The sequence below is a fragment of the Scyliorhinus canicula genome, chromosome 1, assembly GCF_902713615.1.
Source record: "Scyliorhinus canicula chromosome 1, sScyCan1.1, whole genome shotgun sequence".
Classification (NCBI taxonomy): Eukaryota; Metazoa; Chordata; class Chondrichthyes; order Carcharhiniformes; family Scyliorhinidae; genus Scyliorhinus; species Scyliorhinus canicula.
The window spans coordinates 252,230,590-252,257,653 of record NC_052146.1 but is presented as its reverse complement, the minus strand read 5'-3'; positions in this window follow the sequence as shown (position 1 = coordinate 252,257,653).

Genomic DNA, 27,064 nt, shown 5'->3' with positions numbered 1-27,064 from the left:
ACAATTTACGAATCCTAGGGACCTTACCAGCCCATGTAAACGAAGAGATCAATCTTTCCATCCTCATAAAAAACCCTTTGGATAAAAAGATCGGGAGACACTGAAATAAAAACAAACCCGTGGCAGAACATTCATTTTTACCACTTGCACTCAGCCAGAAAGCGATAGGGGCAAACTATCCCACCTTGTAAGTCTTCTTTAATCTTTGCTGTTAGGCTTGTAAAATTTAATTTACGGATCTGAACCCAGTCTTGAACGACTTGTACCCCCAAGTATCTATAGTGGTTAGTTACTGATCGGAATGGCTTTGTCCGTCCCTCGGTGTTGAGATTGAAAAGCAATCCCCAGAATGTTGATAGTGGGGAATTCAGTGGTGATAATGCCATTGAATCCCGAGGAGAGATGGTTCGGTTCTCTCTTGTTGGGCTTAGTCATTGCCTGGCACTTATGTAGTGTGAATGTTATTTGCCACATATGAAAATGAAAATCACTTATTGTCATAAGTAGTCTTCAATGAAGTTACTGTGAAAAGCCCCTAGTTGCCACATTCCGGCGCCTGTTTGGGGAGGCTGGTACAGGAATTGAACCCCCGCTGCTGGCCTTGTTCTGCAGTATAAACCAGTTGTTGTCCAGGTCTTGCTGCATATTGATACGGGACTGCTTCAGTATCTGAGGAGTCAAAAATGGTGCTGAGCGTTGTGCCACCACCTATGTGAAAATACTGTATGACTTACCATGCCCTTCCTGAACCACAAATTGTTGCCAATCTCTTCATCTTGAACGTGATCCTCCTTTACAAAGGGCACTTCTGATCTCAGTATTTTCCACCGTGTGTTCTTGTTTCTAACCAATATTAATGTGCCCCTTATACTACTTTATTAAAACCTCAGCAAAAATCTCAAAGACAGTAATTCCATGGTAGGAAGTGTAAATTATGTGAGTTTCACCTACTGTATAATTTTTCTGTCAATGCTCTTCCTTCCTGACTTTGGGAGGCATTGACTTGTTCTTGGAGGTGATTGCATGTGTATCTGGTGCCTTCTGGAATCTCAACAAATTGGCCATTATCTATGCATGAAACCTGATATTGTATGTAGGTTCATCATTCTCACGTTGGAGTGATCATGTTCAGACATGCCCCCATACATCCAGGAAGGGTCAATGGATATGGAGCATGTGATGAATGTTATCAGTAGCTGATATAATGGGACCTTACCTTTAATGCATTGGCCCTTTAAGACCGGGCTTGGAACCCTGGGGGACTCCGCCTCTGGCTCCGCCCCCAGGAAACGGTATATAAGATAAGGCTCACTCAGGCAGCATGTGATGAGCACACATCTCGGCTGCTGTACAGTTCTCCGATGATTAAATCCTTTGAATCATCTATCTTCTCTCCTGTGTTGTGATTGACGGTATCTCAGAGCAGAAACCCCAGCACATGAGACCAACAATCTTACATCCCACCCCAGCTAAAATAAGCAAAACTCGCACAGGTAATGATCAAATCTGGAACTTTTGTGTGTGTCTAGCTCAGCCTGTCACCAAATTAAGTTCATAAACGACTGGAAAACTGCTTCCCAGGAGTCATTACAAGTCTCCAATCGATTTGGATGGGAAGCTGCTGCCAAATATTAGGAATTATCACTTCTCCTTTGAAAGAGAAAGGAATTTCCAGAGATAGTTCCTGAGAGCACAATCTGCTGTGTAGAACTGAAACCTAAAAATGTTACGCATTTCTGTTCGTTTAGAAACCCATTCGGAACCAAGACGAAACAAATCAAAATATTGTGGATGCTGGAAATCTGAAATAAAAACAGAAAACAGTAGAAACACGCAGCAGGTTTGGCGACATCTGCGGAGAAAGAAACTTTACACAGAGCGGAAATTTTATCTCTGTTTCTCTCTCCATTTGCTGCCAGCCCTGCTGAACGCTGGTGAGCATTGATTTAGTTAACTGACAGTAACCTTCAAATTCAGAGAGAGGTTATATCTAGGACTTCTAAAAGGAAAGTCACCATAGTCCCTGATGACCATGAGCTGCTTTCCCCTTAGAGGAGGAGAGCTGACTGGTGGTGATTTAACCTGAGGATCACCACACCTCAGGTGAGGGGCAAGGTTGAGAAGGCGGGGCCTTCATGAATAATCTCACCCGGTATGGGAATTGAACTCGAGCTGGCCTTGCTAAGCATCACCAACCAGCTGTCCAGTCAATTGCATTAAATCTGCCTCCTCTAGGACTTGCAGCACCAATGGGTGGTGTCATAATATACATATATGTATATATTGGAGTGCAGACAGGCAGCGATTGACACACAGGATGACCAGTAAGCACACAGAACACAGCAGCCAATCACCAGACAGGACACTAACACTATAAAGCCAGAGGGCACTAGGTTTCCCGCTCTCTGGGGACCCGGCCACTGAGACAGTCAGAGCTCGTGAGCTAGCCAGTTCAAACACCATGCGGTAGCTAGTAAGTCTGTTCAGGCTAGTACTAGAAATTTAAAACAATCCTGCTGAAGTTCGACAGCCATTGCGACATTGAGGTGAATGAGAGCTTTGAAGGGTACGTTTTCCAGCAGAGGCTTCAGGGTAAGGATGAACCTTTTCAATCCTTTTAGACCCATCTCCGCATCCTCGCGCAGTCATGTAACTATGACTCGACAACTGATTCCATGATCCGGGATCAGATCGTTTTCGGGGTCCACTCCAATTCCCTTCGCCAGCAGCTCCTGAAAGTCAAGCAGCTCACCCTCACCATCGCCATCGAAGCGTGCGTTCTCATCAGGCGGGAACTTCCGACCCTTCCTGTCGGCAGGATGTTCCAGTCCCGTCAAGGACAATCCCCTCTATGGTGGCTTCTCTGGCAGTGGGATGGGCGAGCCACACAAAATACCATAGACAGTGGTAGGACTGGAAATTCCCACCAATGGCGAGCCAGTGCCGACTCGATGGGCTGAACGGCCTCCTTCTGCACTGTAAATTCTATGATTCTATTTTACTTATTCTTGCAAAAATCTCACCCAGTCTTTCTATTGTTCTCCCTGAGGACGTGATCTTAATGATGGCGACTTCAGGTCATTTCAAATGTGCGTCTACCACAATGAAAAACATTTGTCCTTCGAATGGTCGGCTAATCTATATGAACTCTTTGCCATGGCCCTTCTGGCCATTCCCGTGGGTATAATGGCATTAGCGGTGGCAGGTTTCAAAACTTTGCACAAGCTGAACACATGCCCACCTTCTCCTCAATTTTGCTATCAAGCCCTGGCCACCAAAAATAGCTTCTGGCTATCCCCTTAATCCTTACTACCCCACAATGACCTTCAGGAAGTTCGTTTAAGACACGTTTCCTTAACAATGGTGGAATGATGACTCTCATTCGCCAGAGGAGATAACCAGCCTGAACAGATAGTTCGGGTCTTCAGGTACCATTGCTTGAACTCCGGGTTTGTTCCCGTGGTCTTGGCACGGGGTACCGTGTCCATAGCTTCCGACAGTAGTTGATTATTTCTGGTATACGTCTTAACTTGTCCTGTGGTTACAGGAGTGTTATCGACTTCTCCAAAACAGAAAATATTATCATTCAAACTATTCACTGACAACTCATTAGGTAAGGGTAAAAGGCCCATAACGCCATGGAGATTTGATTGATGATTTTTTTTTTGTGTATGTATGTGCTGACAACAGCAATTTCCATCTCTGCATCTGGCTCGCTGCTAGGGATGGAATACCAATCTGCGGCCAAAATATCGTCATCAGTAGTCAATGATCCGTTAGTAAAGCAAACTTACTTCCATATAGGTATTGGTAAAACGTTTGATTCTGAAAATGATGCCTCTCGCTTCCTTCTCTATCTGTGAGTAGTTCATTTCTGCTTTGTTCAAGGATCTTGATGTAAACGCTACTGGCTTCTCTTCACCATTGATCATTATGTGAGAAACCACTGCTCCAACCCCATAAGATGATGCGCTGCAAGTTGTAAGGGTAACTTAGAGCAAAGTGTGTCAGGTCTTTTGACTTTAGTACTGGCTCTTTAGCTCGTACAGAGGCCTTCTTGCATTGCTCCACCCATTTCCATTTCCTGTTTTGACACAATAATCTCCAGATAAATGTGGATCCAGATTCACATGTAAAGGCATTCACGTGTCTTGTGTAAAGGCTTAAGAACAGTTGCTAGATTAAGGAAAATCCTTCCATAATAAACCCAAAAACTGCCAAAGGTGATTTACATATTGAGGTGCAGGTGCCTCAGTTATGGCGTTTACTTTTGATGGAGATATGTGCCGTCCCTTTGCATCTATAATGTGCCCCAGGTATTTAATGGAGGATTAGAAGAATTCACATTTATCCTTGTGTACTCGCATTCCAGAATCTTCCAGTTTCTGGTGTGTGGCATCTAAATTTTGAAGATGCTCTCCGTCATTATTTCCAGGAATTAAGATATTGTCTAAGTAGTACTGGCTTCCTTCTAGCCTGTTCATTCATGGCATATTGGAACAATGCAGGTGCAGATATGATGCCAGATGGAATGTTTTAAATATCTAAATGGCCCTTTGTGGGTCACAATTGTCAAATATTGCTGTGAATCTGGATCCACATTTATCAGGAGACTAAGGTCAACTTTACGGGCTGCATGGTAACATAGTGGTTGGCATAATTGATTCACCTTCTTGTTTATTTTTATGGAACTTCAACCCCTCGGCGATGAGCAAAGGTTCAGGTGAGAAATAGCCCTGCAATATCTCCACAATCTCATCTTTTCCAGCATTGTTTTCCTGGCTGCACGAGACTTCGCAAGAGATTGAATTCCACCCACCCCCACCACCCCTTGTACTCAAGAAAGTTAGGGCTACAGTATCTGCCGCAATTTTAGCCGCTTGAACAAAGTGACATTGGGCAGGATTCTCCGACCCCCCCGCCGGGCCGGAGAATCGCCGGGGGGCGGCGTGAATCCCGGCCAGTCGCCCTGATGCCGGCTGCCGAATTCTCCGCAGCCATTTTTTGGTGGGGACCGGGAATCGCGCCGCACTGGTCAGGGGCTGTTGGCAGCGGCCCCCCACCCCGGCGATTCTCCGCTCCGCGATTGGCCGAGCGGCCGCCGGTTTTCGGCCAGTCCCGCCGGCGTAAATGATACCAGGTTCTTACCGGCGGGACCTGGCTCTGCGGGTGGCCTGTGGTGTCCTCGGGGGGTGTCCGGCCCCGGGGGGGGGGGGGGGGGCACGGTGGCCTGGCCCATGATCAGGGCCCACTGATCTGCGGGTGGGCCTGTGCCATGGGGGCACTCTTTCCCTCCGCACCAGCCGTTGTAAAGCTCCGCCATAGCTGGCCCGGAGAAGAATGCGGAGGAATCACGGCAGCAGTTCTGGGAACACGTTGGCGCTCCTGCGCATGCGCTAACTCGCGCCTTCCGGGCGGCCCGACGCCGGAGTGGTTCACGCCACTCTTTGGCGCCGGTATGGCACGCCCGCCGGATACGGGAGAATCCCACCCCCAATCTTTCATTAAATTAGTTCCAATGTTCGGCATCCTCATCATATGATCCCATGGCGCCAATATTCCCTGCCATTTTTACTATGGAAAGGGCTTGAATAAGCACGATGTGCCACAAAAGTTTTAGCCCCATCTTGCTTCTTATTTTAAACAAGATACCCCTGAGTCTGGCCTGTATCCTTCCGTGATTTGGAATACCCCAAGCTCAAAACTATTGTTGCAGGGTACTTGATAGTCACAATGCTCCCTGTACTATTCCAGATTCTTCCGGGCAGAGCACGTTGCGAGCTTCATTTAGATAAAAGAAAATTACTGCGGATGCTGGTATCTGAAATAAAAACAGAAAATACTGGACAATCGCAGCAGGTCTGACAGCATCTGTGTTGAGAAAAGGGAGCTAACATTTTGAGTTTTGATGACTCATTGACAAAGCGAGCTTCATTTAGATGTTGTTTCCTCCTAAATCTACGTTTAAATTTTGGTTCCCTCGATGGCTGCTACCAATATTTGGCACTGTTCCATCACCATCTTTGGTGTGGCGATATTTTTAGTTTCTTGATCCTTTCAGATGCATGCGCGCGGAATGACAATCTTTCTATTTTCTTTTACTTCTCCGGGAGTCTGCCAGCGCAGTTCCGACCTCCTTGTCGCCAGTTTTCGTTGTGGTATTTTCAAAGAATAGTCTTGCAGACCACGAAGGAGCAAAATAACAAGATCTTTATTAGAAAGGTGTTTACTCTATAGTCTGTTAGCATAGACTGCTCATTTGCCCATGAAAGCGGCTGATTGTGTTATCAATACGTCACGTGGTCGGACACTTAAAGTGACCTTATTTCAAGTAGGAACAAAGATGAATACACAACAACATCACTCCCCTATTCCCCGCTCAGGTGAGAAGGAATCCACTGTTTGCCCTTCTGCCCATCTGGTACCACATTCTCAGCTGAGTATTTGGAAAGACATATGTGATGTGGGTCAGACAAATTAATATGATATTGTCTAAAAGATTACAAGAGCAACATAACAGTGAGATGAAATTGATTGTGCATGTACAAAAGCACAGTACAGTAGATATTTGAAACAAAAACAGTTTCAACAAAAACAGTATATGCTGGTTAAAAACTCAGCAAGCCTGTCAGTATCTGTAGAAAGAGAAATACAATTCACATTTCAGGTTGATGATTTTCCATCAGAGCTGGAAAAAGTTAGAGGTTTAACAGGTTTGAAGCGAGAGTAGAGGCATGGAAAGGGGGTGTGAGGAAGGCATGTGATAGGGTGTGAGGCTTGAGAGATTTAATGACAAAAGAGGTGATGATCCAAAGCAAAAGGAAATGGTAATAAAATAAGTAAAGAAACAAAAGCTTCTTATAAACATGTGAAGAGAAAAAGATTAGTAAAGCTAAATGCAGGTCCCTGACAGCCGGAAGCCAAGGAATTTATAATGGTGAACAAAGAAATGGCAGAAGAATTGAACACATACTTTGGTTCTGTCTTCACAAAAGAAGGCGCCAATAACCTCCCAGAAATGTTAGGGAAACAAGGTTCTAATGAGAGGGATTTAAGGAAATCAGTATTAGTTAGAAAATGGTGCTGCAGAAATTAATGAAATTAAAGGCTGATAAATCACCAGGGCCTGATAATCTACATCACAGAGGATTAAAGGAGGTGACCAAGGAAATATTGGGTGGTCATCTTCCAAAATTCAACAGACTCTGAAGCAGTTCCTACACATTGGAGGGTGGCAAATGTAGCCCCACTATTTAAAAAGGGAGGGAGAGAAAAAGGGGATAATTACAGACTAGTTACCCTGTTTAGTAGTTAATGATAATAGTCACTAGTTAGTAGTGGAGAAGATGCTAGTGTCTATTTTAAAAGATGTTATAACAGAAAATCTGGAAAGCATTAGCACAATTGGACAAAGCCAGCATGAGTTTATGAAAGGCAAATAATGCTTAACAAACTATTGCTGTATATTCCTTGGGTATAGTACTGGAGAGTACATGGTTCTTGTTGTATAGTCCTTGGGTATAGTACTGGAGGGTACAGGGTTCTTGTTGTATAGTCCTTGGGTATAGTACTAGAGGATTCAGGGTTCTTGTTGTATAGTCCTTGGGTATAGTACTGGAGGGTACAGGATTCTTGTTGTATAGTCCTTGGGTATAGTACTAGAGGATTCAGGGTTCTTGTTGTATAGTCCTTGGATATAGTACTGGAGGATACAGGGTTTTTGTTGTATAGTCCTTGGATATAGTACTGGAGGGTACAGAGTTCTTGTTGTATAGTCCTTGGGTATAGTACTGGAGGGTACAGAGTTCTTGTTGTATAGTCCTTGGGTATAGTACTGGAGGGTACAGAGTTCTTGTTGTATAGTCCTTGGGTATAGTGCTGGAGGGTATAGGGTTCTTGTTGTATAGTCCTTGGGTATAGTGCTGGAGGGTATAGCATTCTTGTTGTATGATCCTTGGGTATAGCACTGGAGGGTATAGGGTTCTTGTTGTATTGTCCTTGGGTATAGTACTGGAGGGTACAGGGTTCTTGTTGTATAATCCTGGGGTACAGTATTGGAGGGTACTGGTCAGTTGCAGTATAATCCTGGGGTACAGTACTGGAGGGTATAGGTTTGTTGCAGTATAATCCTGGGGTACATTCTGGAGGGTACATTGCTGTTGCTGTATAATCCTTGGGTACAGTATTGGAGGTACTGGTCTGTTGCAGTATAATCCCAGAGTACAGTACTGGAGGGTACAGTCTCTTGTTGTATAATTTGGGGTAGAGTACTGGAGGGCACCAGTCTGTTGCTGTCTAATCCTGGGGTACAGTACTGGAGGGTACCGGTTGTCATGTTGTGTAGACTAGTTGATATGAATGATACACTCCGGAACATCTAGTTTACATAATTTATTTTGAAACAACTGCGTGGTGCAGATAACTGAAATAAATAAATAACAAACTACTAACACTAATTATTATTGAGCTACTGCAAAATATGTCTATCCACCAACATGACTTACTCCCAACTGCCTTGTGGCGCAGAGCTGCATGGTGGATTTACACTGCCACCTGCTGCCCGGAGTTGCGTATAGTATTATATACAGAATAGTTTTATGCATATCATCAAACCGGTGTGTTGCTGTATAATCCTGGCGTAGTGTAGTGGAGGGTACAGGGCTGTTGCTGTATAATCCTGGGGTAGAGTAGTGGAGGGTACAGGGCTGTTGCTGTATAATCCTGGGGTAGAGTAGTGGAGGGTACAGGGCTGTTGCTGTATAATCCTGGGGTTCATACTGGAGGGTACAGGTCTGTTGCTGTATAATCCTGGGGTTCATACTGGAGGGTGTGGGATTGTTGCTGTATAATCCTCGGGTTCATACTGGAGGGTACAGGTCTGTTGCTGTATAATCCTGGGGTTCATATTGGAGGGTGTGGGATTGTTGCTGTATAATCCTCGGGTTCATACTGGAGGGTACAGGTCTGTTGCCGTATAATCCTGGGGTTCATACTGGAGGGTGTGGAATTGCTGCTGTGTAATTCTGAGGTACAGTACTGGAAGCTACAGGTCCATTGATGTATAACTTGGGGTACATACTGGAGGGTACAGGGCTGTTGCTGTATAATCCTGGGGTACAGTACTGGAGGGTACAGGGCTGTTGCTGTATAATCCTGGGGTTCATACTGGAGGGTACAGGGCTGTTGCTGTATAATCCTGAGGTTCATACTGGAGGGTACAGGGCTGTTGCTGTATAATCCTGGGGTTCATACTGGAGGGTACAGGTCTGTTGCTGTATAATCCTGAGGTTCATACTGGAGGGTACAGGGCTGTTGCTGTATAATCCTGGGGTTCATGCTGGAGGGTACAGGGCTGTTGCTGTATAATCCTGGGGTTCATACTGGAGGGTACAGGGTTGTTGATGTATAACTTGGGGTACAGTAGTGGAGGGTACAGGGCTGTTGCTGTATAATCCTGGGGTACATACTGGAGGGTACAGGGCTGTTGCTGTATAATCCTGGGGTATATACTGGAGGGTATAGGTCTGTTGCTGTATAATCCTGGGGTATATACTGGAGGGTACAGGTCTGTTGCTGTATAATCCTGGGGTACATACTGGAGGGTACAGGTCTGTTGCTGTATAATCCTGGGGTGCAGTACTGGAGGGTACAGGGCTCTTGCTGAATAATCCTGGGGTACAGTACTGGAGGGTACAGGGCTGTTGCTGTATAATTCTGGGGTACAGTACTGGAGGGTACAGGGCTGTTGCTGTATAATCCTGGGGTTCATACTGGAGGGTACAGGGTTGTTGATGTATAACTTGGGGTACAGTAGTGGAGGGTACAGGGCTGTTGCTGTATAATCCTGGGGTTCATACTGGAGGGTACAGGGCTGTTGCTGTATAATCCTGGGGTTCATACTGGAGGGTACAGGGCTGTTGCTGTATAATCCTGGGGTTCATACTGGAGGGTACAGGGCTGTTGCTGTATAATCCTGGGGTTCATACTGGAGGGTACAGGGCTGTTGCTGTATAATCGTGGGGTAGAGTATTGGAGGGTACAGGGCTGTTGCTGTATAATCCTGGGGTAGAGTACTGGAGGGTACAGGGCTGTTGCTGCATAATCCTGGGGTAGAGTACTGGAGGGTATAGGTCTGTTGCTGTATAATCCTGGGGTATATACTGGAGGGTACAGGTCTGTTGCTGTATAATCCTGGGGTACATACTGGAGGGTACAGGTCTGTTGCTGTATAATCCTGGGGTGCAGTACTGGAGGGTACAGGGCTCTTGCTGAATAATCCTGGGGTACAGTACTGGAGGGTACAGGGCTGTTGCTGTATAATTCTGGGGTACAGTACTGGAGGGTACAGGGCTGTTGCTGTATAATCCTGGGGTGCAGTACTGGAGGGTACAGGGCTCTTGCTGAATAATCCTGGGGTACAGTACTGGAGGGTACAGGGCTGTTGCTGTTTAATTCTGGGGTACAGTACTGGAGGGTACAGGGCTGTTGCTGTATAATCCTGGGGTACAGTACTGGAGGGTATGGGTTTGTGCTGTATAATCCTGGAGGACATACTGGAGGTTACAGGGCTGTTGCTGTATAATCCTGGTGCAGAGTACTGGAGGGTACAGGGCTGTTGCTGTATAATCCTGGGGTTCATACTGGAGGGTACAAGGCTGTTGCTGTATAATCCTGGGGTTCATACTGGAGGGTACAGGGCTGTTGTTGTATAATCCTGGGGTTCATACTGGAGGGTACAGGGCTGTTGCTGTATAATCGTGGGGTAGAGTATTGGAGGGTACAGGGCTGTTGCTGTATAATCCTGGGGTAGAGTACTGGAGGGTACAGGGCTGTTGCTGCATAATCCTGGGGTAGAGTACTGGAGGGTATAGGTCTGTTGCTGTATAATCCTGGGGTATATACTGGAGGGTACAGGTCTGTTGCTGTATAATCCTGGGGTACATACTGGAGGGTACAGGTCTGTTGCTGTATAATCCTGGGGTGCAGTACTGGAGGGTACAGGGCTCTTGCTGAATAATCCTGGGGTACAGTACTGGAGGGTACAGGGCTGTTGCTGTATAATTCTGGGGTACAGTACTGGAGGGTACAGGGCTGTTGCTGTATAATCCTGGGGTGCAGTACTGGAGGGTACAGGGCTCTTGCTGAATAATCCTGGGGTACAGTACTGGAGGGTACAGGGCTGTTGCTGTATAATTCTGGGGTACAGTACTGGAGGGTACAGGGCTGTTGCTGTTTAATCCTGGGGTACAGTACTGGAGGGTATGGGTTTGTGCTGTATAATCCTGGAGGACATACTGGAGGTTACAGGGCTGTTGCTGTATAATCCTGGTGCAGAGTACTGGAGGGTACAGGTCTGTTGCTGTATAATCCTGGGGTAGATTACTGGAGGGTACAGGTCTGTTGCTGTATAATCCTGCGGTAGAGTACTGGACGGTACAGGTCTGTTGCTGTATAAACCTGGGGTAGAGTACTGGAGGGTATATCTTTGTTGTATAATCCTGGGGTACAGTACTGGAGGATACAGGTCTGTTGCTATATAATCCTGGGGTACATACTGGAGGGTACAGGGCTGTTGCTGTATAATCCTGGGGTACAGTACTGGAGGGTACAGGACTGTTGCTGTATAATCCTGTGGTACAGTACTGGAGGATACAGGTCTGTTGCTGTATAATCCTGGGGTACAGTACTGGAGGGTACAGGGCTGTTGCTGTATAATTCTGGGGTACAGTAGAACATAGAACAGTACAGCACAGAACAGGCCCTTCGGCCCTCAATGTTGTGCCAAGCAATGATCACCCTACTCAAACCCATATATCCACCCTATACCCGTAACCCAACAACCCCCCCCCCCCCCCCCCCACTTAACCTTACTTTTTTTTAGGACACTACGGGCAATTTAGTATGGCAAATCCACCTAACCCGCACATCTTTGGACTGTGGGAGGAAACCGGAGCACCCGGAGGAAACCCACGCACACATGGGGAGGACGTGCAGACTCCACACAGACAGTGACCCAGCCGGGAACCGAACCTGGGACCCTGGAGCTGTGAAGCATTTATGCTAACCACCATGCTACCGTGCTGCCCATGCTACCGTGCTGTATAATCCTGGGGTACAGTACTGGAGGATACAGGGCTGTTGCTGTATAATCCTGGGGTACAGTACTGGAGGATACAGGCCTGTTGCTGTATAATCCTGGGGTACAGTACTGGAGGATACAGGTCTGTTGCTGTATAATCCTGGGGTACAGTACTGGAGGATACAGGTCTGTTGCTGTATAATCCTGGGGTACAGTACTGGAGGATACAGGGCTGTTGCTGTATAATCCTGGGGTACAGTACTGGAGGATACAGGTCTGTTGCTGTATAATCCTGGGGTACAATACTGAAGGGTATAGGTTTGTTGTATAATCCTGGGGTATATACTGAAGGGCACAGGGCTGTTGCTGTTGCTGGGAGTTACTTGATTGGTTAAATTTAGGGTGGAAGGCAAGGTCAAGGAGAATTCTGATGTGATAATGGAAATGGTGGGGAAGGATGAGAGCAGACATGCGGGAAATTGAACAGCTGCGGTTGAGTGGCTGGTCAACCATATTGTGAGTGATTCCTGAGTTGAGGAAAGAGGAAGACCTATCAGCAGCTGTGGAAGGTGGCATCATTGGAACTTGACAGAGGGAGGGGAACTGAGAGAAGGGAATGGACACCTCACAGGAAGCAGGATTGGAAAAGTGTAATCAAGGTACTGTGGGATTCAATGAGTTTAAAGCTATTTGTGGATAGCCTATTCCCAGAATTGGATATGGAGATGTTGGGAACCTGAGTAGGATTGGAACAAAGAATGTTTCACGTTGCCCATGAAAAGGCAGACAGAACTACGACTCGTACACTTTCCCAAAGCAACACCTATGTTGGAGGAATTGAGTAGAATCCGAGAAGGTGTTTAATGTACAAACAAGTTCACCTATTTGCAGCAGCGTCATGGTGGATAGGGACTGGGTAGGCCTCAAGGAAGAAACAAAAAGCTGTCAGTCTGTCCTCCTAGGAAATGAAGTTTAGAGGGTTTGGACATCCTGGTGAAAAGAAGAGAGTCAGAGCCAGGAAACTGGAAACTGTTAAAGTGGCAAAAGGCACTAGAGGAATTATGAATGTATGAAGAAACTGGACAAGGGACAATAAAATTCTTGAGATAAGAAAACAGTTAATGCGGTAGTTGAGTAATATGATGGGTCTTTGGAAGGAGGTCAAATGTGGGTTTGGGAACCAAGAGGCTGGAGATATTGGAGGAAAGTTTGCCAGAAGCGATGAAGTCAGTGGCAATTCCGAATACAATGGCTTGATTTTCAGTGGTGGGGTCATGGCTTCAGTGAGTAGGTGTTTAGCCTCCATGAGGTAGAGGTCATACTGCAAACCAATGACAGTGCTATCCTTGTTTATTGGTAATTAACTGAGCATTTGGTACAGAATGGGTATGAGCTGAAACAATATAATGTAAATATGTGAAACTAAGTATAGAGGGTATCCCTGTGCACGGTTGAAATATTGGACAAAGTTTTCCCTTCCGGAACTAAGTCACATGTTGGGGCAGGAAAGGGGAGACTTTCCGGCTATGGAGATTGGTGGGGGTTTGTGGCGAATTATACGATGCCGGCCTCATTAATTATTCAGTTGGGATGTTTTCGCGGGGATGGCTGGATGGCATACGCCACGCCATCATGTCTAGGCGCCATATTGAAAAGGTACCTGGACATCAAGCTACCCACTGTTCAGTGAGGAGAAGGGCCACTGATCTCCCAGACGTCTGGGCTCCAGATTCAGGAAATCCTGGTGAATGAAGTGGAGGTTAGGAAGGGCATTCTCTACCCAAAGGCTGGGAGCCAGAGGCCGAGCCGACAGGCGAACCCGACATGGAAGGAAGACTCAAAGGGTGCTCAGTGCCCGGGGCCAGGGGACTGCCCTCCAATGGAGGAAATGGATGAATTACCTCATTCATTCCACCAGAGTAAGTGAACTCTGAACTGTTCGCACTCCCCTCACTAAATAGTACACAGGACATGGGTTTCAGTGGCAATGTGATAAGGTGATGCCTCATGGTGCCATTGCAGGTGGAGAGGCCACTTCTGATTCTTCCACACCAGAGCTCACATGCTGCCTAAAGGCGCTCAGGCGTTGAGGGCCTCCCCCACCTCTGTCTAATTTCCCTCTGTCTCTTGCTGTCTCTCTAGCATCTCTTGGTAGGCCGGTTCCAGAGGCTCGTCATCGGACTCGAAGAGGATCAGGCGTTGAGGACACCAGCAACTACCATACACACCTCTGTAAGCTTTATCCTTCTATCTGCATGGGCTCACCTCTCTGGGGGGTGCTGGCTCAGAACCCTTCTGGACAACCTGCAACATGGCAATCATATGGCACACAATCCAGTGGGTTATTTGTAAGACTGGAAGCAAAGGAAAGAAATATGAAACCCAATTACTCTCAACCCCATTTTCTCTCTAACAGGAAAAGCTAGGCACAATAGGAGAGAGAGGGAGAAGATGTGAGAGGGCTGGCCTGAACGTCAAGAGCCTGACAGACTTTGAGGAGCGGGCAGCCCAGCTGGCAGGGGAAACACGTGACAACAGAGCCTGCTTAGGTGGCGAGGTGGGCTTGTGGCATCCATTCCGTAAGGATCTTTGCATGTCATAGAAACCTAAGGGGCATGCATTCCTCCATGTTGGAAGCAGCTCATGCAGTCACTTGCTCTCCTCTCTAACTTACAAGTGCGAGAAGGAAGCTGGCAAGGCAAGAGGAAGAAGCCCTGTCCAGCAGTCACAGCAACGCACAAGGAGGACTAGGACAATTGGAGAGGAGGAAGAAAGTGTGCCGTTAAAGCCTTCACAGCAGTCGTCTGCACCCTCTACCAGAGCAAAGACACATACCTCACTGAGTACTAGATCTAGTTTAGTAAGGGGCTCACAGTCTGGTGATCATTGCATGGACAAGCATCCACAGTAGGAGGAGGCAGGGTCAGCCAAGCTGACAGCACTCGGAGGACGGCTGGGAAAGAGGCATCTGCGAGGTTCGAGCCCGATGACGAGCCTCTGGAACCGGCCGACCAAGAGATGCTAGAGAGACAGCAAGAGACGGAGAGAAATCAGACAGAGGTGGTGGAGGCCCACAACAGGATACAAAACGATTTCACAGGGGCCTCTGGCTGGCATGGCCACCCATCTTAATGGGTGAGAGTGCACGTTCCCCCCTCATTTTATGCTGATGGGAATCCGATTTTTCGGCTCCCGATGCATTGTACCTCCATTCAAGTCTACCACTAAACCCACTGCAGGGGGACAGGAACATTCCACTTCTGACTCTCCCTAAGATAATCAATGAAAAAAACTGATGATCACATTAATAGGATTTGGAATCCTGTTTTGAACCAGACCAATGACTTAATGACATTGTGCTAGATATTCTATTCATGGCTAATTGACAGAAAATGGGTTTGCTTTCATAAAAACACATTGCTGAATTTTAATATTAATTTATACATAGATCTACAAATTTCAAATTACTTTATGGAATGTTACCAGTTGATTACGTGAAATTGAATGCTGACATTCAGCCGTAGCTACCCAAATGATTTCTGGTGAGGTCAGTTCTTAACCAATCAGTTTACTTTATTTAAAAAAAATTATACACACCCAACAACGGGCGCGATTCTCCCAGACAGGGAGAAATCGTAAGGCTGGCGTCAAAACCGGGCGGCTTTGACGCCAGCCTCCCCCTCCCCGCCCAGGAACCGATTCTGGTCCCCGGTCGGGGCTAGCATGCCGCCGCCGTGAACTCCGGCATCGCGGGCTTAACGAATTTCGTTAAGCCCGCTTGCCAGAGTTTGCGCCGGCTGACTCGTCACATGACGTCAGCCGCGCGTGCGCGGATTGGAGGACTCCAACCCGCGCATGCGCGGATGACGTCATCGCGCATTTGCGCGAAACCCACGCATGCGCGGGCCGGGATGCCCCTCAGCCGCCCCGCGAAGTGATACAGCGGGGCGGCGGAAGGACAAAGAGTGTGCGGGAATCAGACCCGCTGCCCGTGATCGGTGCCCACCGATCGCGGGCCCATGGCACCCTTGGCACGGCCGTGGTACTGCCGTGCCAATCGGTGCCATGGTTTTCAAAATCGGGACTTTACGGTCGTTTTTACGAACAGCCAGACCAGGTGTGTTTGCCGTTCGTAAAAACAGCCGTAAAGGGCTTGGACTTCGGCCCATCGGCCGGCTGAGAATCGCTGCTGGCCGTAAAAAAACAGCGGCAGCGATTCGTGTCGGGAGTCGGGCTTGGGGGGGGGGGGGGGAGAATAGCGATGAGGGCGTCAGACTAGCGTGGCCGTAAAAAGTTACGAACCCCGCTATTCTCCGCACCGTCGTGAGTGCGGAGAATTGCGCCCAATATTCCTGGGGAGGAGGGCGGACGCCCTTGCCTTTGCTTCCTTGATCACCCGCCGTAGAATCCTGTTTGGCTGGCGGTCAGCAGCACCACCCAAAGCTGCAGACTGGCTGTCCGACCTCTCGGAATCTCTCCAAATGGAGAAAATCAAATTCGCCATCCGAGGGTCAGACGACGGCTTCCACAGAACGTGGGAGCCATTCACCCAATTGTTCCGGGACTTGTTTGTGGCCAACGAACAAGCAGAAGAATAGCCAGGTAGCCAAGAATCAGGGGAAAGTAGCCAAGGCATGAGAGGGAGAGATAGACTGGGACAGGGGGGAGAAAGGAGAAGGGGGGAGAGACAGCTAAACCTAAGAGGAAAGAAAGATGAACCACAGGTGGGGGGTGTTGCACGTTTTACTTGAGTGTATTACGCGTTTATTGGAGTGTATTAACACGCCTCCATTTAAAGGCCGCGTGCTTAACACTGCTACAGCTCTGTGTGTGTATTTTCAGCTCGGAGTCGCCAGGTGCCGTATTTAGACACCTCACAAGTATTTCAAGGTCAGGTTCAAAGTAATAAAACTATACACCGATTAGTAAGTTCCAACGATTAATATTTATTATACAAATATAATAAATACGCATGCATACGCTAAAGACTAATACTTATTTCTACTATTAAACGACTAAATACTTATCTAAGTAGGAACCAGCAAGGTCAGGGGACAAGGCCTTTGTTCCTTTCTGGGCTGCACCTCCTGTTCTCTAATAGTCGAATAATGTATAAGCAATGCCGGGTTCACGTAGCGAGCGTCGTTTTGGCACTTACTGAACGATGGCTGGTGCTCAACGGCTGGAGATGGAAGACAGGATCAAAGGCTGGAGTCGGAGTCAGAACAGCAAGCCGGAGCAACAACAGACAGCGAGGCCGGAGCAAAACAGCAACGGAGCCGGAGCACAACAACAGCAACGGAGCCGGAGCACAACAAACAGAACCATGTGCGGGGTCTACCTTTATAGGCCCCCCAATGTCCGTGCCTTTTCGGGGCGGGCCTTTACCTGCCATGTATCGATTGGGTCATTTCCCAATCGATGTCTTACAAACCCCCCAATCTGAGGGTCTCTTCTCGATGGGTGGGGCGGTATCTAGGGTCTTTTGTGATGGATACTTCTGGTGCCGTTTCGTCTGGGCGTCCACTCAAAGTATCCATTCAAACCCAAATGTTGCTATTGTGTGGGCCCAGATCTGGATTGCCTCATTACTATGCAAAGCGTTTTGCTATTTACACCTTTGGTTGAGATCTTTCACCTGGCCATAAACTAGTTTCGATACGTGCAGAATGCTAATTAGCCTTTGCAAACTGCTTGTCCTGGCTAAGACTGTTTTCTCCCTACAGCCTTAGCAGTTCTCCATTTTGTTAGCCCAGTGTCCATCTTAGGTGGCTACAGGGGGAAGAAGCAGAAGGGGGTGGAGGGGGAGAAGGAGAGTGAAGAGACAGGGAACAATAGAGGAGAACCAGGGAGGTGGGGGGGAGGCAGGGAAATAATCTCTGGAAGGAGGGCACGGGAAACGATAACAAACTTGGCATCTACAGGAACAGAGAGCAAGGAGAATCCAGGCGAAAGACGGGACGAATGGCTGAAACGGAGGTGAGTACGAGACGACAACGGCAGTGAAACCCGTCCGGGAGAAGTAAGTGACAACACCAACACCAAACCCATTCGAGTATTGCCCTCTGTAATTGTTTCTCCAGCACCCAAATGTATATCTACCTCCCTAGTCTCTCTCTCTCTCCACCGCCCCCCCCCCCCCCCCCCCCCCCCCCACCCAACCTCACACACACACTCACAAACAGATGCCTACTCAACGTGTTGTAAATAATATTGCCAATTGTACAGAGTTGCTGCTGTGGAGCTGGTGCATAACACCTTACCAGTAACTTTATTTTCTTTTTTATCTCTTTTTTATTATTACTTTTTTTGGTATGTTTGTGTGTGCCCTTCTCTTCTATATATATATCTTATTCTGTACATAACAGTAAATACACTTTGTTCAAAAACCCAAAACTCTATCTCCCAAATACAAAACAAGAACAAGAAAGAGAATCCACGCTCATCCCATACATAGTAAACAATAAACCATACACTCAACCACCTCCCCCCACAGCCGCCTTTCCCCCTAATGTTCGATGGTATTTGAAAGTGCATGATAAACAATACCCATGAATTGTGGAACTCTTCCATCTGCCCCCTCAGCTCAAACTTCACCTTCTCGAGCATCAGAAATTCCAGCAGGTCCCCCCGCCAAGCCGTGGCACAGGATGGAGACTCTGACCTCCATCCCAACAGGACCCGCGTTCGGACAATCAGTGAAGCGAAGGCTAAGACATCTGCCCCGGCCTGCAGCCCAGGCTGGTCCGACACCTCGAATATGGCTTCTAGGGGCCCTGGTTCTGACAATATAGGTGCGCTAATTGTAATACTTTTGAAATCTACTCACTGTTGTAATGTAGGGAAAGTATCAGACAAATGAAAGGTTCTAATACCCCTCCTCTGAAAGCTCACCTGAGTGTCAGTCTCTAGGGCAAGCAAGTATCTGCCTATATTTAAATTACTAAGACTGATTTAAATTGTATTTAATACTTTTCATAGAAACATAGAAAAAAGGAGTAGGAGGAGGCCATTTGGACTTCAAGCCCGCTCCGCCATTCATTATGATCAAGGCTGATCATCCAACTCAATAGCCGAATCCATTTCCCCCCATATCCTTTGATTCCCTTTACCCTAAATGCCATGGGTGGGATTCTACAATCCACCGCCGGGCCGGAGAATCACCGGGGGGGGGGGAGGTGGGGCGGCGTGAATCCCGCCCCGCCGCCCTGCCGCCCCGACGCCGGCTGCCGGATTCTTCGGAGCCGGTTTTTCGGCAGGGGCAGGAATCGCATCCCGCCAGTTGGGAGCGGTTGGCAGTGGGCCCCCCCCCTCTCCCCTCCCCCGGCGATCCTCCGCGATGGGCCAAGTGGCCACCCGTTTTCAGCCAGTCCCGCCGGCATAAATCAAACAAGGTCCTTACCGGTGGGACCTGGCTTTGCGGGCGGCCTGCGAAGTCCTCAGTGGGGGCGCAGTGGGATTTGGCCCGGGGGGGGGCACGGTGGCATGGCCCGCGATCAGGGCCCACCGATCCGCGGGCGGCCCTGTGCCGTGGTTGCACTCTTTCCCTCCGCGCCGGCCGCCGTAAGCGTCTGCCATGGCCGGCGCGGAGAAGAAACACCCTGAGCATGCGCTGGGATCACGCCAGCACACGCTGGTGCTCCCGCGCATGCGGCAACTTGCGCCGGCTGGCGGAGGCCCTTCGGTGCTTGTTGGCGAGGCGCCAAGCCCTTCGACGGTGGTTGGCTCAGCACCAACCCCGCCAGCGCCGGCCTAGCCCCTGAATGTGCAGGGGATTCCGCACCTTCCGGGCAGCCCGACGCCGGAGTGGTTCATGCCACTACTTGGCGCCAGTACTGCCCACCCCGCCAGTTAGGGGAGAATCCTGGCCCATATCTAACTGCTTTTTAAAAACAGGCAATGTTTGGCCTCATCTACTTCCTGTGGTAATGAATTTCTCAGGCCAACCACTCTCTGCGAATAAATTTCTCCTCATCTCTATCCTAAATGGTCTACCTCATAACCTCAGACTGTGACCCCTGGTTCTGGACATACCCACCATCGGGAACATCCTTCCTACATCTACCCTGTCTAGTCCTGTTCAAATTTTATAGGTTCCTATGAGATTCCCATTCATTCTTCTGAACTCCAGTGAATACAATCCTAAACTGTTCAATCTGTCCTCATACATCAGTCCCGCAATCCCAGGAATCACTCTGGTAAATCTTTGGTGCACTCCCTCTAGAGCAAGAACATCCTTCCTCAAATAAGGAGACAAAATCTGCACACAATATTCCAGGTGTGGCCTCACCAAGGCCCTGTATAATTGCAGCAAGGCACCCCTGCTCCTGTACTCAAATACTCTCGCTATGAAGGACAACATACCATTTGCCTTCTTTACCACCACCTGCTGCACTTGCATGCTTACCTTCAGTGACTGGTGGAAGAAGACATCCAGGTCTTGTTGCACATTTCCCTCTCCTAATTTATAGCCATTCAAAAAATCGTCTGTCTTTGTGTTTTTGCTACCAAAGTGGATAAGTTTGCATTTATCCAAATTATACTGCAGCTGCCATTCATTTTCCCACTCACTCAACTTTTCCAAATCACGCTGAAGTATCTCTGCATCTTCCTCACAGCTCACCCTCCCGCCCAACTTGGTGTCACCTGCAAATTTGGAGAGATTACATTTTGTTCCCTCGTCTAATTCATTAATATATATTGTGAATAGCTGGGGTCACAGCACTGATCCCTGCGGTACCCCACTAGCCACTGCCTGCCAATTTGAAAAAGACCGGTTAATTCCTATTCTTTGTTTACTAATCTTTCTTACTCCTTTTAATCTGTGCGATAACATTTTGGGGCATCCTGGAGTCAGGAATGTCTTTAAACAAATGAAAGTTTTTTTTAACCGATCAAGAATGAACAGACTTCTACTTCAAACACGTGTTGCAAAGTACATTGAACTGTAAGGGGAACTTATTATTGTCTACATTTAAAACTGCATGATGTGGAATTCGGCAGCAATTTAACGGGTTTGACACAACACTAGACTTTTATGCCCAGGCATAAGGTTGTGACAAAGTCAGGTCGATGACTCTGATGCAGAAACTGAGAAACATCTGTTGTCTGACTAACAACATGTTCACTCTACCAGCACTGTCACATTGTCACCTATATATCTTTAAGCAGCCAACATCTGTCTCTAATTGTAATTCATGCAAGATGTGGCACTATCTATGTTTCCTGACCTATAAAAACAAAAAGGGTTGCTTTCCACATTCATTATGGCTCTGCTTCATACACCAGATTGGATTTTATTATTGCCCTCAACAGTGCACTGCAAGTAAAGACAGTGAAAGGTACTGAACAGTAAAGAGAAAACGTTCTCATCATAATGGAGACCCATGATTAGCAAATTTTTGAACAATCCCTTTCTCTAAATTGCTTAGATAATGGTGTTTTGTAGCACACTGTGAAATTAGTTAATGTAACCAGTGAAATCATTCCACAATTGAAGAATAGATGATGGAATATTTTGCCTTGTCTGTTAACATCCTGTCAGCTGATTTCAATATTGGCTACAGGTTATAAAGTGACAATGTCTTGTTTTTAGGTGGTCCCATTTTAGCATTGAATGACATAGATTTGTTTTGCATTTTCCATCTAATTTCTTTTCAAGTATTTAACTTGAGAGAGTTACAATTTCTGAATGAAGAATCAGAGCCCAGGCAGACTCTCCTTTTGAGAGACTGCGTGCTGACGCCGGGATTGCATCGTGAGAGTTCTATGTTGATGAAAGTGGTTTCGGAGTGATTCAGGACAAGTTAATGGGCTAGCACCGGTGCCACATGGAACTAGTGCAATTCCAATGAATGCCGGTATCTGATTCGTCGGGATTGGCACTGGACAGCCTGACAGGCTGTAGCTGCATATAAGCATCCCAGATCACCCACACACTCATTCCAGTCAAGGTTATGCCACTCCGAAGAGCGACCCCGTGATTTTCAGATGCAGACATTATTGGATAGCATGGAGGAGAGGGGCACGCCCTGTTCCCCTGGGTGGAAAGGAGGCTGCCACCGGCAGACGTAAACCAGGCCTTGGCACAGGTGGCAGTGGCTATGAGCGTCGTGGGCCAGGACCGGGCAGCAGTGCAGGAAGAAGCTGCCACAAGCTCCATGGGGCTGCTCAGTTGAGTCACCGTCTCCAGGCCCCTCACATCACCCCCGTCCAACACCCCCCCACACTCATAAACTACCCCCCCCCCCAACGTGTCCCCCTGGTAGCAGACCAGTAAGCAGCGCTAAGTGAGGATCAGCAACACCCCCCAGGCTAACCAGGTAGAGCCACATCCACCACCATGCCCCAGGCACCAACCCGTATCCCACACACCTGTAACCCACCCCCACCCCATCTTAGGGGGTGATCGAACCTTACCCACCAGCCGTCCACATGCACCCCATCCTGCACCACATGCCAACACGCACAGCATCCGCCATGGCCGGGTGCCCTACACACACAGTCCACCAGCCGTGGACCCTCTGTGCTGTTGAGTCTGAGTGTCTCACACTGTGTATGTCTGTCCCTCCCCAGGAGAAGGCAACCCATAATTGTGAGGGAGAGAGAAGACCAGAGGGGGCCTGCTGGACCTGCGGCCCCTCACTGCCACAGAGCAGAGGGCATTGGGCCTGGAAGGACACATCAGAGGATGACACTGACTTCTCGGCGCTGTTGTCACCGCACCCTCCTCTTCCCCAGAAATACTCACCGCAGTTGGGCATGTTAGTGAAGAGGCTCCTGGGGCAGTATCTGGTGTACAGCACACACGGGCAGCGGTACATCAGGCGGTGGTAGGACAGTCGGAGGGCGGCCCGAACCCAGGGATTTGCTGCTGTCCAGGCAGGTCTGGGCTTCTGGAAAGGGCAGTCCATCAATGATGAAGATGCAGACACAGAGCCAAGGGCTATATGAGGGGCTGTCAGCCACCATCCAGTGCCTGCAGGTGCAGTTGGAGGAGTCCAGCCACATGCAGGCTTTAGGAGGTAGTGCTGACCATGCTACCCAGGCCAACATTGCACGGGTGGAGTCCACGGTGGAGGCCTTGGGTGTGACGCTATCAGCCATGGGTCAGGATGTCCAGGGCCTGGGGCACTCTGGACAGCGGCTGAGGCACAGGACAGGGGAGCCTTGTCACAGGCAGCCATGTACCAGGGCCACCTGGACCTTGCTGAAGCGCTCCAGAGCCTGGCCCAATCACAATGCGCCATGGCTACGGGATTTGATGGCATTGGCCTGGCACTGGCTGACCAGAGAAAGAAACAGAGGGACCTGACACAGCCCGTGGGCTACGTGGCACAGTCCCAGTGGGACCCGGTACAGTCCCTGTGCTCCATGCCCTCAAGAGCGGTGACCCTGTTTGATAAGAGAGCGGGCCACCAAGACTGGCAGCGGCAGGTGATGGCAAAGCCCTTGGAGCTCCCTGTGGCTGCACCCCCATCCCAAGGAGTAGCCCGGGGTCGATTGGGCACCCAAAAGGAGGAGGAGGCGATAGGGCCCGTGTCGGTGACTCCCGCAGGAGATGTGCCAGAACACTTTGATGTGTTAGGTGGGTTGGTTTGACGTTGACTGCAACTGGATGCAGGAAAGCTAGAAACAAACGTCTAACACGGGAGATGATCCAACACGGTTTTATTTAAACTGTGAATGGCTGTACATGTTCAGCTGCGGGTTGACACTCTGCTAATCCTATTGATGACCTCTTACTGGCTCGACCAGACTTACTAGCTACCACATGGCAATAATGTCCACTAACTTTTTTTTAATAAATTTAGATTACCCAATTATTTTTTCCAATTAAGGGGCAATTTAGCGTGGCCAATCTACCTACCCAGCACATTAAAAAAATTTTTTTTTTGGGTTGTGGGGTGAAACCCACGCAGACAAGGGGAGAATGTGCAAACTCCACACGGACAGTGACCCAGAGCCAGGATCGAACCTGGGACCTCAGCGCCGTGAGGCAGCTGTGCTAACCACTAGGCCACCGTGCTGCCTAATGTCCACTAACTTGTGCACTCTGACTGTCTCAGTGTCTGGGTCCCGAAAAGAGCGGGAGTCTTAATGCCCTGTGAGCTTTATAGTGGTGGTGTCTTGTCTGGTGATTGGTTGTTCTGTGTTGTGTGTTCATTGGTCATCCTATGTGTCAATCATTGCCTGTCTGCATCTCATTATATACATGAGTGGATATTATGACATCTCCCCCCTTTTAAAAAAAATAAGTTATGAAACGTGAAGGTATATACATGCCTGACTATGTACAAATGGTGAGGTAACAAACATATGTACATGGGAAGGTGTCTATCGTGCAGACACAGAGCAAACTGAACAAAATTTACGCAAGTAAAGTCTATAGATTCAGTCTTTGAGGCGGGCGCCGAATTCTGGTCGATCGCCTCAGAGGTGGAGCAGGAGACGCCGGCACTTGGACAGGCGGGATTGCTGGCATTGCGGCGGTGTCGTGGACAGGCGGGATCAATGTCAGATCAGTGTCGTCGTGGCAGGAAACATCCGGAGGAGGCACGATAGCCGGCGGAGCAATGCGGTTAGGCGGTGGGCAGGGAACTCTCCGCAGCGCCCTCCTGCGCCGGAGAATGGAGCCATCAGCCAATTGGACAATGAAAGACCTTGGGGCGGTCTTCCTGACAACAACAGCTGGGGCTGACCAACCTCCCTCAGGCAACTGGACGTGAACAACATCTGCGGGGAGCCAGCGCAGGCAGATCCGTGGCATGAGCATCATACGCAATCTTCTGCTGGTCCCTGGACCGCTGCACCTTTTGCAGCACTGTGAGGTGGTTAAGGTCTGGAATATGGATGGCTGAAACAGCCGTCCTCAGGTTGCGGTTCATGAGCATCTGCGCTGGAGACAAACCAGTCGACAGAGAGGCTGCCCTGTATGCCAGCAGCGCCAAGTTGAAATTGAAGGCTGAGTCTGCAGCCTTGCACAACAACAGCTTGACAATATGGACCGCTTTCTCGGCCTTCCCGTTTGATTGCGTGTAGTGGGGACTGGAAGTGATGTGTCTGAAGTTGTAGGATCATGCAAAATCAGATCACTCCTGGCTGTAAAAACATGGACCGTTGTCACTCATTACTGTGAGTGGTATCCCGTGTCTGGCAAACGGCTCTTTGCAGGCTTTGATGACGGACCTAGGCGTGAGGTCTGACAATTTCACCACCTCCGGGTAGCTGGAGAAGTAGTTGACCAAGAACGCGTAATCACGCCCATTGGTGTGAAAGAGGTCTACCCCAACTTTAGACCACGGAGAGGTCACAAGCTCGTGCTGTTGCAGTGTTTCTTTGGGCTGAGCCGGTTGAAACTTCTGGCAGGTTGGGCAGTTGAGGACCGTGTTAGCAATGTCCTGGTTGATGCCTGGCCAATAAACCGCCTCCCGAGCTCTGCGTCGACATTTTTCGACCCCAAGGTGACCCTCATGGGTCTGTCCAAGCACCATAGCTCGCATGCTTTGAGGAATGACGATCCTGTCCAGTTTAAGAAGGACTCCCTCAATAACGGTTAACTCGTCCTTTACGTTAAAGAACTGGGGACACTGCCCCTTTTGCCAGCCGTGGTGTTGCATCACGTGCTGCAGTAGAGGATCCTTGGCAGTTTCTTCACGTATTTGGATCGCACGTTCATCAGTGGCTGGTAAGTTGCTGGCACACAACTCTACCTGTGCCTCTATGTGGCAGATGAAGTCGCCCTGTCCACACGGCATGGTGATGGACCTGGATAGGGCATCCGCGATGATCAGCTCCTTACCCGGCGTGTAGACGTGTTTGAAGTCATATTGGCGAAGACAAAGAAGAATGCGCTGTAGCTGAGGCGTCATGTCATTTAGATCCTTCTGGATTATGTGGACTAAAGGCCAATGGTCTGTTTCCACCGTGAACTTCGGCAGGCCGTATACATAGGCATGAAACTTGACTATTCCTGTCAGGAGACCTTCTCGATCTGGGCATACCATTGCTCGGTCGGCGTCATGGCCCTGGAGGCATATGCCACTGGAGCCCAGGACGAGGAGTCGTCTCGCTGGAGGAGCACCGCCCCAATACCATCCTGGCTAGCATCAGTAGATATCTTGGTGTCCCTGGTTGGGTCAAAGAACGCCAGTACTGGGGCTGTGGTGAGATTCGCCTTTAGCTCGAGCCACTCCTTTTCATGTGCGGGCAGCCACTGGAACACTGTTGACTTCTTTACGAGATGCCGGAGGGCCATGGTGTGGGCTGCCAGATTGGGAATGAATTTCCTGAGAAAATTCACCATCCCGAGGAAGCGGAGGACCGCCTTCTTGTCCTCCGGGGTCTTCATGGCGTTGATTGCCAACACCTTGTCGGCGTCAGGTTGCACCCCATGTTGTGAAATGTGGTCACCCAGGAACTTGATAGCGGATTGACCAAATGAGCATTTGGACTGTTGAGCTGGAGGCCATTTTCATGAATCCGCTGAAAGACCTGTCAGAGACGGGCAATGTGATCCTTGGGCGTTGTGGACCAGACGATCACGTCGTCCACATATACTCGCACCCCCTCAATGCCCTTCATCATCTGCTCCATGATGCGATTAAATACTTCGGAAGCTGATATGATACCAAAGGGCATGGGGTTGTAGCAATAGCGGCCAAGCGCGGTGTTGAATGTCCACAGCTTCTGACTGGACGCGTCCAGCTGTATTTGCCAGCTGTATTTGCCAGAAACCCCGGGATGTGTCCAGCTTGGTGAAGAATCTGGCATGCGTCATTTCACTGGTTAACTCTTCACGTTTCGGGATCGGGTGGTGCTCTCGCATGATGTTGCGGTTCAGGTCTTTGAGATCAATGCAAATGCGGAGTTCACCAGAGGGTTTTTTGACGCAGACCGTGAAGCTGACCCAGTCTGTTGGTTCTGTGACCTTTGAGATGAGGCCCTGGTCTTGGAGGTCTTGCAGCTGCTTTTTTAGGTAATCCT